Below are 13,519 nucleotides of genomic sequence, written 5' to 3'. Positions count from 1 at the left end.
GACCGCCCATTAGTGAAAAAGCTACAAACGAAATCACATAAAAGGAAATCTCAACAAAAAATGAATCAGTTTGGATTCTATCGCCACTGCGAGCAGATGTGTTTTGTGTCGTTTGCAAAGCTAGATTCGCTTTCGACAAGAGCAATTACGTCACAGCTGCCAGTCATTTCGATGGATGAAAAAGCAACGTTGGAGAGCAGGCCCGTGCGCAGGGGGGGGTTTTAGGGGTTTTAACCCCCCCCATGAAGATTTTTTTTTAAATTAAGTTTCATGAACAATGGAGTACTTATTATATTAAAGTGCAAAAAACTTGACAATTCATACTACGTTTTCAGAATTTTTTTTTTACAGTATCAATATTGTGGGTGACGCAACTTTCTTTTTCAAATTTTGGCGCCTTTCCCACTTTCTGTCAAGTGCGTGCCCGAAGTACCGACTACCACCGCTCTCATTAACGCGCATCTTTTCTCTAGAGTAAAGCCCAATACTCACATGCAGGGAAACTATTTCTTTTATCGTTTTCGCTAAAAAATGTTCGACAAAATTGGAACTCCAATGGACTTAATGAAATGATAAAGAAGTTACATGTAAGGAAGGTCACGACAAGAAAGAATGTCGCGAACTGGGACACTGGATAGTCTACTTTGGGTACGCAAGGAATTTATTAGTTGAGGTCTGACATCACGATACTCCACGCATTTCCAAATGGCATGATCAATATCGCGATAACCTTCGTCACAAGCACGATGATTAGTCTCGGAAAGTCCAATTCGAAGGAGATGTGCATCTAACGTTTAGTGATTGGACATGAGTCTGGACATCACACGAATGAAGTCTTTACTCACATTCAGTCCCCTGAACCATACCTTTGTCGATGTTTTAGGAATCTACCGACCCAGATCATCTTTATCTGCTTTTAGAAGCATGCCAGTTGGCAAGTGTTCTTTGGTGAGACACGCGCGATAGAATTCATTGAAAGCAATCGGTCTCTCATAAATTTCACTCTCAATAGCACCACATTTAACTAAAATATCGGCTCTTTCATTGCCTGGCATGGAGCAATGAGCCGGGACATAAAACTATTGTGATTTGATAATTATTAATGAATATGTCATTGAGACAGGCACGTAGCCAGAGAAAATTTTCGGGGTGGGGGGGGGGGGGGTGTGGTTTTAGAACATGGTGATAAATCAACACATGTACAATTTATATCACAATGTTTCCCATGGGTTATAGTTTTTTGTTTCAGGGGGGGGGGGGTTTGAACCCCTAAACCCCCCCCCCCCCCCTGTGTACGCGCCGGCATTGAGGCACTGTATTTTTTTGCCCAAGAAAAACGGATCATTTTTGCCAGCAGCATTTGAGCGAATGGCTTCAATTGCACTCAGACTATCTGTGAAGAGCAAATAATGGTTTGGAGATAATGTGACGGTTACACTCAAACTATAATGAACTGCTGCTAACTCTGCTATATAAGCAGATGCAGGTTCTTGAAGCCTAAATGAAGCCGAAACATTATTGTTGAATATACCAAACCCAGTAGCCTCTTCAATTCGGGTTCCGTCCGTAAAACAATTTTTCAGAATCAATACGCCTGAACTTACTTGTAAATATTTTTGGGATTACCATCGAGCGTAGGTGTTCCGGGATTCCACGTATTTCGCAATGCATTGATGAGTCGAAAAATAACGTTGAGTCAGAAGCATTTAGGAGGGTGACACGGATAGGAATATATCTTGAAGGGTTGATTTGAGGTTAAAATATACTGTCATGAATCTAGTTTGAGTGTGAAGCTCGACTAGTCTTTCGAAGTTATCAATAACCAATTTTAGTAACTTAGTTAAGGTGTATGATGGATTACAGAGACGAACTATGGGAATAAAAACTGTCCCAGAAAGTATGGAAGCAACCAAAAACCGCTGCCATTTCGCAATGGTTCAGAATCAGTCAATTATTATGGCTGCGTCTTTTTGTTTACACTCTTCTCTAAACACTTGTGCAGTTGTTCATTCGTTTTCATTAGTTTGTTTCGAAATGCGTGGACTTTCAGCAGAACAACGCGACGAAAAATTGTGTACAAATGGTGCACAGAACGCGGACTGTCACTGAGAAAGATAGCAAAAATGGAAGGAATAAGTGAAAAAGCCGTGCGAAATGCAATCAGGAAGTTCGGTGAGGATAACACCTTCGAGAATAAACCGAAAACGGGTCGCAAAAAAGGTCCTGCTAACCCTTAGTTGGATAAACGTATACTGAAGGCGTTCGAGCAAAATAAGGAGGTTTCAGTTCGGGATGTGGCAAAAAAGTGGGCACTTCGAAGTCAAATGTTCTTCGTGCTGAAGAACGTTTGAATCTTCGAACCTATAAGAAGCAGAAACAACCAACACGTAGTCCGAAAGCATCGATCAGGCCGATGGTTCGAAAGCTGTACAATACGATTCTTGCTGTAAATTTGAACTGCATAATCATGGACGACGAAACCTACTTAAAACTCGATAACAAATCTTGCCGGGACCACAATATTATACAGTGCGAGAAGGGCAAGTGTTAAACCAGTCCGAGGCATCGATTGAAGTCGAAAAATTTGGTAAGGAAGCTATGGTCTGCAAGCAATTTTTAGCTGCGGTAAGATTTCGAAACCCTTCATCACCACTGCTTCAATGAACAGCGAAATATACATCAAGGAATGATTACAAAAACGACTTCTACCCATGATTCGAAGCCACAAGGATCCTGTTGACTTCTGGCTAGATCTTGTTTCTTGCCACTACTCTAAATCAACGGTTGAATGGTATACTACCAAAAATGTCACTTTCGCTCCATGAATTCTACCAAATTTCGACATGAATCAACCAAATTACCCACAACTTCGACCAATTGAGCAATTTTTGGCATTAACGAAGGCACATCTTAGGAAACATGTCTCGGCAGCTGAAACCATTCAACAGTTCGAAAAAGATTCGAAAAAATGTCAAAACTTTTCGCCAAGAAGTCTGTACGGAATTTACTGAGGAATGCTCGCAAGAAGGTGCGCCAGCTAGTCTACAATGCCAAAGTAGAAAATGTTGAGAATAATATTCTGTTGTTGTAGTCTTTTTTTGTAATAACTATTTATTGGAATATGGGATAAAATTAAATTATTAAGATTTAAATTGGGTGTTCAGCCACAAGTGGTGACTTTTCAGTCCTATTATATATATGATTTGGTTGATACCATGAGGACATCATTTGCTTCCGCAATTCTGAGATTTTTGCGTAGGAAATATTCTAAACCTACTTGTATTATGTAATGGGGAAAAGGAACTTATATACTAGTTTACTAACTAATATAGAGAGCGAGTCGATTCAATTGAAGATTGCATCGATTTTTGTAGAAATTTGCTTATAATATTATGTGTCATTACATCTAATGGTTCTATATTTGTGAGTCTGTGTAACTCATTTGTACTAAACCAGGGAGGACGCTTCAAAATCATTTTCAGAATTTTAATCTGAATCCTTTGAAGCGTTTTCTTCCTGGTGGAACAACAACTTGACCAAATTGATACTGCATAAAGCATGGCTGGTCTGAAAATTTGTTTATAAATTAACAATTTGTTTTTTAGGCAGAGCTTAGAATTTTTTTATAAGAGGATATAAACATTTAATATATTTATTACACTTCGCCTGGATTCCTTCAATGTGCTGTTGTTGTAGTCTAATATCATCAGTATATCGAATAATATTTGAATATCTAACGCTTGTGAATTATTTACAGCGAAATCAAAGCGCGTCCACATTTTCTGGGACAGTCTCTAACAGAAAAATCTTAGATATCTCTAGCAAATTTTCTAAAATTTATTCCAGTTGCCAAAATAATGGGGGTGCATGGCACTCCAACCAACGTATAGCTCTTGGCTCCTGGAATTTTTTTTCTGGCTACCTAGAGTTTCATTGATTCAAGGCTTCAGTCTTTTACAAGGCTACCTGAATCACTAACAGTCTTTTTGAAGATTAACAATTAGTCAGCCTTTCTCAAGACTATACAAAGAGTGATATTCTAATATAATCAGTCTTTTTCCAGACTAAGAAATTAATCAGCCTTTTTTAAGGCTAGCTATTCAAAGAACTATTCTTCGAAGTAATCAGTCTTCATTAGGACTACCACAAAATCAGCCTTTTCAAGACTTTTCCAAACTAGGAGTCTAATCGAAGAATAATTTAGCCTAGTTAATTTAATTTCAAACTTCATTCATTTCAAAAATGCCTGCGTCCAACCGGAAAGGCAACAAGCATAAGGTTAAAAATAAATCAATACGGAATGAATCACAATCCGTTATTCAACATTTCCCTTCCATTGAATCTATGCCGTCTAACAATATTTACGAGATTCTTCCTGAATCCGATTGTAGCGACATAGAAGAAAATTCTTCAAAAATTCCCAAAATGAACGCTTGTCGTTCTGGGAAGAAACAACAATCTATGCCACCAGTGACGGTGATGATTTCCGACTTCAAAGCATTCCGTACTGAGCTTTCTACTTTTCTCCTGGAGGTAAAAGTCTTATTTCAAATCGGACGAAGAGGAGAATGTCGAGTCTTGGTTGATGGATTGGAAGATTGCGAACGTCTTATCCGATATTTGTCCGAGAAACTTAATAAATTTTATTCATATGATATAAAATCAGACAGACCTTTCAAGGCTCTATTGAAAGGCTTATCAAATGATCAAAGTACTGATGAAATTAAAAATGAACTATAACAATTGCTTGGTTTTGCCCTTTCCCAAGTAATACTTATGAAAAAAGAGCGAATGGTACTTCTAAACCACGCTCTGGAATTTCCCACGAACTTTACCTAATACACTTCAATCGAAGTGATGTAAACAATTTGAAAACTTTAGAAAAAGTACGTTTCATTTCCCACATTAAAATTCATTGGGAACATTATAAACGGCATAATCGTATTCCAAACTTAACGCAATGTCGTCGTTGCCAAGGCTTCGGCCATGGAACCAAAAATTGTCATATGGATATACGGTGCTTGAATTGTGGCAAATCGCAATGAATGAAACCACTAATAAATTTTCATGTTCAAATTGCGATGGAAATCATAAATACAATTATTTGAAATGTCCTGTCAGGGAAAAAAATTTAAACGATCGTTCGCTTAGACAACAAGTCAAATCAACGACCTTTAATTTACAGAACATACCTGAAAACCGTTACCAATGCCACGTCTAATTCTTCTAAGGCACTTATTTCTTCGAATTTAAAACAAAAAAACAGGTACTTTCAAATTTAAATTTCGGTTCCGGAATTTAAAAAAAACGAAAAGCAGGTTCCAATTCGTCTTCTAACGAAAACAATTTATTGACAAGTAGATCGACCTCGTCATCATCTTCTTCTAATGTCAGTTAAGCTAGTGTAACAGGTAGAAATCTACCACTTAATTCTTCTAATGTAAACAATCAAAACACAGGAACGCCTTGCAGATCATCTTCTAACGAAAACAATTTTATAATATGTAGATCGGCCAAATCATCTTCTTTTAATGCAGTTCTGATGGCAGTCTACATACCAATATTCCTTCAATGCCATTCGCTTCTTTAAATGAAGTCGATTTAGGCGATATAACTGAAAATAAAATGATCTACCTACAAGATCAACCTTTTCAAATGATCATCCGAATGAATTCGATTTCATCACTTTTTGAAGCATTTCAAATCGGATGGCAATTTGCAAATAATATTATAATGAATTTTAAATTTAACTGTGATGTTAAATAATTATTTGAATATTTTAAATTGGAATGCTCGATCTTTAAAATCGAGTGAAGATGAATTTTATAATTTTCTCTAAGTTCACAAAATTCATATTGCCATTGTGACAAAAACTTTCCTTAAACCAAATGTCAATTTGAAAAGTAATCCACATTATGTGGTTCATTGATTTGGCAGGTTTACTGGTCTTAGGTTTACTGTAATGGGTGATGGAGTTGCCATTTTTGTCCAACGGCAAATTAAACATCGAATTTTACCTTCTTTCAATACTAAAGTTATTGAAAGCTTGGGAATCGAAGTTGAATCCATTTATGGAATTTATTACATCGCTGGAGCATATTTGCCATTCCAATGCACCGGCGAACAATTAAATTTCTTTAAAGGCGATTTGCAAAAACTCACAAGATATCGACCGAAATTTTTCGTAATAGGGGACTTAAATGCTAAGCATGTCCAGTGGAATTGTAGGCAAAATAACAGTAATGGTAAAATACTTCATAATCCACTCTCAGCTGGTTACTTCACAGTTCTTCATCCCAGTAATCCGACTTGTTTCTCTTCCGTGAAAAACCGGTCTACAATTGATCTGGTTCTAACAGATCAAAGTCACATTTGTAGTGAACCGATTACACATGCTGACTTTGACTTAGATCGTCTTCCTGTAACATTCAGACTTTCCAACGAATCCAATTAGTTCCATATTCAACTATCATGGAGTTAATTGGTTGGATTTTAGAATATTCTGCGGACATCGACACAGTAATAGATAATTTGAATCATTGCTGTTATCAATGGATGGTGGAATAGTGAAGAGATACTACTACGAATGCCTTTCTTGACTCCGATCAAGACACCACCACCACGATTGTACTGGCTAGTAGAGAAAATTGAGATCACTGCGATATACCGTTTATTTATCCGAGAGTTCTGAATTGATAATACTGTTTTGAGTCAAGTTCCGGTTAACACAACGACGTCATATTCAGAAGAGGCCAGTGCTGTGTATAATTCATTTGTTTTTGTGCGAAGGCCACGAACGTTATGGTAATATACCGTGAGATATTGTTTTATTTGATCGTTTGCGTTATTAATTATTTGATCGAAAGCGGCACTTTCAGAAGGCGATTTGGTTTGAATATCGTTATCAATGGATGGTGGAAAAGTGAAGAGGTGGTTGGTGATGCTTAGTGACTTATCAAGTTCATTGCGATGGTTGAAACAACGTGTCGAACGTGTTTGAAAATCAAACTGCCCGGATGCTCGTGTATACCTACTATGAACGACACAAAAGACAGTTCGCTAAGGTTTTAGCCTTTTTCATAGAGAAAGGTTATGCAATCACCTGAAAAACCGACTAGTGAAAATTGACCCGGAGGGCCAAGAGTCATATACTACTCGACTCAATTCATCGAGCTGAGCAATGTCTGTGTGTGTATGTGTCAAATAATCTCACTAGGTTTTCTCGGAGATGGCTTAGCCGATTTTGACAAACTTAAATTCAAATGAAAGGTCTCGTGGTCCTGAATTTCATCCGGATTCGACTTCCGGTTCCGGAGTTATAGGGTAAAGTGTGTTTAATATAGTACACCGTCACTTAAACCGGCGAAACAAAACACATAAAAAAATTTCTAAACTGGACTCAAAACTACACAAATCGATAGTCATTAGCAGTAGGCAACTGAACAAACCGATTCCGGCTATCCTGGTTTCCGATATCCGGTTCCGGAAGTACCGGAAATAGTGATCATATATACCAAAGTTGATCTCACTCACTTTTCTCAGCGATGGTTTGACCGATTTCCACAAACTTAACATAGATTTAAGTGAAAGGTCTTCTGGTTCCATACGTAATTCCCCAATTTCATCCGGATCCGACTTCCGATTCCGGAATTATAGGGTAAAGTGAGTTCAATATTGTATACCGTCACTTAAACCGGCGAAACAAAACACGTAAAAAATTTAATAAACTGGTCTCAAAACTACACAAATCGATAGTCGTTATCAGTAGGCAACTAAACAAACCAATTCCGGCTATCCTGGTTCCCGGTGTCCGGTTCCGGAAGTACCGGAAATAGTGGTCATATATACCAAAATAGATCTTACTCAATTTTCTCAGCGATGGTTAGACTGATTTCCAAAAACTTAGATCCAATGAAAGGTCTTTCGGTCCCATACGGAACTCCTGAATTTCATTCGGATCCTACTTCCGGTTCCGGAGTTATACGGTAAAGTGTGTTCAATATTGTACACCGTCACTTAAAATATTTTCGGATGCAACAAACATTTAAATCGTACTAGTAGAGTTTGTGTGTCATGTTAGTTGGTGGCCGTACGAACCGACTTTGATTATACCGGTTCTCGGGTTCCGGTGCCGGAAGTGCATATAATAGTGAACCCACTTCGTTTTCTTAAGGATTACTTACGCAATCAAAGCACTGTTTTATTCTGTGTGTTATACACAAACAATCTCTTGGTTTCTTTCAAAAATCGAAGAGAATTTTTTTGAATAGAATACCACAATATTATACATGAGAAAGGCATTATTACACCACTAGATGGATTAAAACAGGTTTTGTCTTTAGGAACTAACTTCCTTACATCAACAGTGTCACTGGTGCTCAGATTACTTTGTACCAATCCACGAATGTCTTCTTCAGTAGTAGTTGAATGGAAACCAGATAAATAAATTCAAAACATATTTTGATTCGGACTTCGCTCAGCTAGTGGAATTGATACGTTCAGTTCGATGTCTTTTGTGCCTTCTAACGTATTTTCCTTAGACTTAGAAAGATCAGGGTCCAAACGGGGTCGCTTGTGAAATGTGCTTGATATGCCATCAGTGCGCTGAATTCGATTCTGAAAAACGGTCGGTATGCACTGGGGAATTTTTGGATTTTTGTCGTGAATACGACTTACTTTACTATGAGGTGCCTTTTCAAAACTTACCCTCTGAGAGAGTGATAAGTTTTTGATCGTGAATATCTCTTGTTGTATCTAACGAATCAACATAATTTTTGCTACATGCCATCGGAATTATGATCACAATTTTATGATAAAATTTTCAGTTGTGTGACATAATCTCAAATAGTTAAACTTTTCTGAAATGTTTGGTATAAACGAGTATCTAAGAGGATAATTCATAAGGCGCGTTTGCCTTTCTCGTATTTTGAAAGCTCATAGCTCAGTGATCTGTGGAAGGATTTATACAATCTAACTACCAATAGAATCGAAATTTTTCAACTTAAACATGTATAGCAAAAGCATTGAAGTATTTCGATAGAACACTATTGAAAAACCTATCTCATTTGACCCATGTCAACACCAGCCAATCAGAACGCGTTCTGAGAAAGAGAACAAAATATCTGCTGCTGTACAACAAATCGTTCGAGAAAAATGTTCCGAAAAGTGGTGAAAATCGTAGTGAGTTCCTCAATTTGGTCCTTCTGAATGCTAGAAACGAATCCCTGCAGCATATTGATAGTTTCTTTCAATAAATTATGCAAATCCGAAATGAAATAATCGACATTAAAATTCTGTATGCGGCTATTTTTATAGCCGTTAATACCGCCCATTAGTGAAAAAGCTACAAACGAAATCACGTAAAAGAAAGCTCCTAACAAAAATTGAATCAGTTTGGATTCTATCGCCAATGCGAGCAGATGTATTTTGTGCCGTTTGCAAAGCTAGTTTCGCTTCCGACAAGAGCGATTACGGCACAGCTGCCAGTCATTTGCATGGATAAAAAAGCAACGGTGTAGAGCATTACACCAAATCAGCCGTTCTAATGGTTCTAAAAGTTTTCTGAAGATCTATTAAGATTTGTTGTTCGCAAATCGAAGGAAATAATCTCAGTTTAGTGCAAATCTAGAACAGTTTGGTTAGATTTGTGCACTTTTCGCTGTGTGAAATTCACAGTAATCGAGATCAAGTGAAGCCTTCTTTGTTTTTGCGAAAAATGTGGAAAAGGGGAATGCTTGCATAATTCATACAATTGATCAACCAATTGATATTCGGAAGTGTTAAGGAATATGTCAGTTGTTTTCATATTCTCGACATCTAGTTATGTCACCGACATTACCCACCCGCCTTTTTTCACTGTTTTGCTCTATTTAAAAACGAATGTCCTGAAGTGCTTTACTATGCTCTGCAGTGATAGCTTCCATTACATTGTTTGTTGACAAAAATGCTTGGCGGAAAGTTGCATTTGCCATCATTTTAATACACTCATTACACATCCAGAAAAGCTGCGAGCATTTCGATATTGTTTCACGGATGGCAGCTGATAGTTTCACGCACTTTAGATGAAATGATGATCTGCAAAAGCCATTGCAAACAATTTCTTCTGCCCTATCCAAGCCGCAAGCACAAGCACAACATATGGTGGCAGCGTCCAGTGTGTAGTCGCGGTGAAAAATAATTTATCGAACGACGATGCGATCTTTACACGAAACAGGTGAACTCGAGTTTTATCGCACGAAATGATGGTCAGTGAACGAGGACCAAGACGATTCATCGTTGGAATCCAATATGAAATCGTAAAAAAAAAATGAAAATTGGAAACCGAGTGAATCACAAGCCAACAACGTTATTAACCTCAAACTGTCAAACTTTTAATTTATGCTCTCGGACAGTAGAATTGTCAAACGTTAATGTTTAATTCAATTATTTGACCAACAATAAAAGAATTACGACAAATTTCTATTCAACACATTAAAATCGGCCCGAAGAAGAAATACCTTCAAAAATTATTGTGAACATGTTAAAAGCTCTTGTTACGCCAATATTAAGAAAATGCACCGATCGCCATCTTATCCTTTGAGTCAGTGAATTGACCCGAGATTGTAGATCGCTCTCGGGTACCTTCGAATCTCGGAGAGGGCTACGTCAAGGTGATGGGCTTCCTTGTATCTTGTTCAATATTGCCCTGGAAGGTCTGATTCGAAGAGCGAGGATCGACACGAGTGGCACGATCTTTCGAAAGTCCGTACAACTTTTTGGCTTAGCTGACGATATTGATATTGTGACACGTAACCTTGAGAAGATGACGGAAACCTACATCGGACTGAAAGCTGAGCTAGGCGTATCGGACTGGCCATAAATGCGTCGAAAACAAAATACATGAGAGGAAGAGGCTCTAGAGAAGAAACACTACGCCTCCCACCACGAATATTGATAGACGGTGACGATATCGAGGTGGTTGATGAGTTCGTGTATTTGGGCTCACTGGTGACCGCCGATAATGACACCAGGAGAGAAATTCATAGACGTATTTTGGCAGGGAATCGTGCGTATTTTGGACTCAGAAAAACCATCCGATCGAGAAAAGTACGCCACCGCACGAAATTGACCATCTACAAAACGCTAATTAGACCGGTTGTTTTCTATGGGCACGAGACCTGGACTATGTTGGCAGAGGACCAACGCGTCCTCAGTGTTTTCGAAAGAAAGGTACTGAGGACCATCTATGGCGGAGTGCAGATGGAAGACGGAACGTGGAGACGGCGTATGAATCACGAATTGCAACAACTGCTAAGAGAACCACCTATCGTACGGACAGCTAAAATCGGACGTCTACGATGGGCTGGGTATGTCATAAGGATGTCGGACGACAGCCCAGTGAAAATGTTTCTTGAATCTAATCCGACTAGTACAAGAAAAAGAGGAGCGCAGCGAGCAAGGTGGATCGATCAAGTGGAGGGTGATCTCAGAAGCATCCGTGCCTTGAGTGGCTGGCGACGAGCAGCCATGGACCGAGTTATGTGGAGACGTATGCTTGATACAGCAAAGGACACCCCAGGCCTATAGCTGTTAGACCCCTTGTAGATCTCTCTCAAACTAACGGTCAAACTCGATCCAGGAAATTAATATCAGAAAGAATTATATGAAAAAAATGTGCAATTCTGCTGTTCTAGTGGAGTGAACATGAGGATTGATTATACCAGTATTCTGCTTATCGTTCAAGCCAATGCATCAAACAGTGAATCACGCAACTAATGGTTTACATGCCGCGACTTCTCCACCATGTATGATATTCACGATTAGTCGTTGGGAAAATTATAATGATTTGCCTTAGGCAGCTTACGAATGTCATAAATAGCATCCTAAGCAGTTTTTAAGAAATCCGTCCATGAAAATTTACCCGAAGCGGTTGAACGAACTTGAGTATGCTAAATGCAAGAAATGTTTTTTTTGTTTATAGAGGTTTCAACCTTAACATCATTCGCCTCTTCGGGCCAGAAAAATTTTCTGACCCTGTGTGCGGGGTTGGGAATCGAACCCACATGGACTGCGTATAACGCATCGACTTACCCATCACGCTACATCTGTCTCTGTATTTGACCTCATTATTTCAACAGCAGAATCCTATCATTGATTTCTAAAAAATCGTTCTATAATTTGATTTGTTCAACTCACACAAAGCATTTTCTGTTAAACGATATCAGAAGTTTTAATCCTGCTTACGGTATAGCTAGCACAGTCATATGCGTTCCACCAAAGCAAAGCAAAGTTATAATTTAGTGAGCAATTATTGTAGTACTCTATTAAGTACGTGTTTTAGGATGACGAATCACATGGATCAAGCATGCATGTAAAATCTCTACCCAAAACTACTCGTTGTGCGCCAAACGATTTTCCATCGATCTAGTATTATTTTCTTCAACGGTGAAATACTGAGAATCTCGTTGCGCGTCTAACATCAATCGTTGATCTAGCAATCATTGGTGACTTTTTCGACGGAAAATTCAATTTTCCAGACAAAACAACTTTATGGATTTTTTTCATTTTTCCGGAAAATTTCCTAATTTTTTTCGTGCAGGAATCATATAAATCTGTCCATTCGTTGTTAAGTGATGCGATTGCAAAGAATGACCTCTGCATTTTTGTATATATGGATAGAGTATAATATAATATAATATAATATAATATATTATAATATAATATAATATAATATAATGTAATATAATATAACATAATATAAAACAACATATTATAATAATATAATATATGAAATAATATGTTATGGTACAATTTATGACAGTTGATGTTGCAGTGTAAGTTATGCTCTTCTTTCGGGGGTAGAATATAATGCTTGCGACAATTTCAGCATGTTAATTTAAATATGATACGGCCTGCTGCACGCCCAAGTGCATTAGATTTGTCTGTTTGCTCGACTATGATGAAATCGAAATGGTCGACGAGTTCGTGTACTTGGGCTCACTGGTGACTGCCGATAATGACACCAGCAGAGAAATTCAGAGACGCATATTGTCAGGAAATCGTGCTTACTTTGGACAGCGCAGGACACTTCGATCGAGCAAAATTCGCCGTCGTACGAAGTTAACTATCTACAAAACGCTTATTAGACCGGTTATCCTCTACGGGCACGATGCCTGGATAATGCTTGCGGAGGATCAACGCGCACTTGGTGTTTTTGAACGTAAGATGTTGCGAACCATCTTTGGCGGAGTGCGGAGTACGTGGAGAAGGCGAATGAACCATGAACTGCACCAGTTACTGGGTGGACCAACCCTCATCCAAACGGCCAAGGTCGGGCAGTTACGGTGGGCTGGGCATGTTGTTAGAATGTCGTAGACAACCCGGTTAATATGATCCTCGATAATGATCCGACCGGTATAAGAAGAAGAGGCGCGCAGCGGGTAAGATGGATCGATCAAATTGAAGACGACCTGCGGACCCTTCGCAGCTACCGAGGCTGGCGGCGAACAGCCATGAACCGAGTTGAACGCCTCCTGTATAC

At 38.6% G+C, this 13,519-nt stretch overlaps 1 protein-coding gene across 2 annotated transcripts in view; it reads left to right on the top strand.

Moving 5' to 3' along the window:
- LOC131427598 (potassium/sodium hyperpolarization-activated cyclic nucleotide-gated channel 2) overlaps positions 1–13,519 on the top strand; it is a 1,904,453-nt gene that overhangs the window by 400,653 nt on the left and 1,490,281 nt on the right. The gene's annotated exons all lie outside the window — the stretch shown is intronic.

The sequence above is a fragment of the Malaya genurostris genome, chromosome 2 (assembly GCF_030247185.1).
Source record: "Malaya genurostris strain Urasoe2022 chromosome 2, Malgen_1.1, whole genome shotgun sequence".
In the NCBI taxonomy this organism is placed as follows: Eukaryota; Metazoa; Arthropoda; class Insecta; order Diptera; family Culicidae; genus Malaya; species Malaya genurostris.
This window is presented reverse-complemented; position numbering and strand designations above follow the sequence as displayed.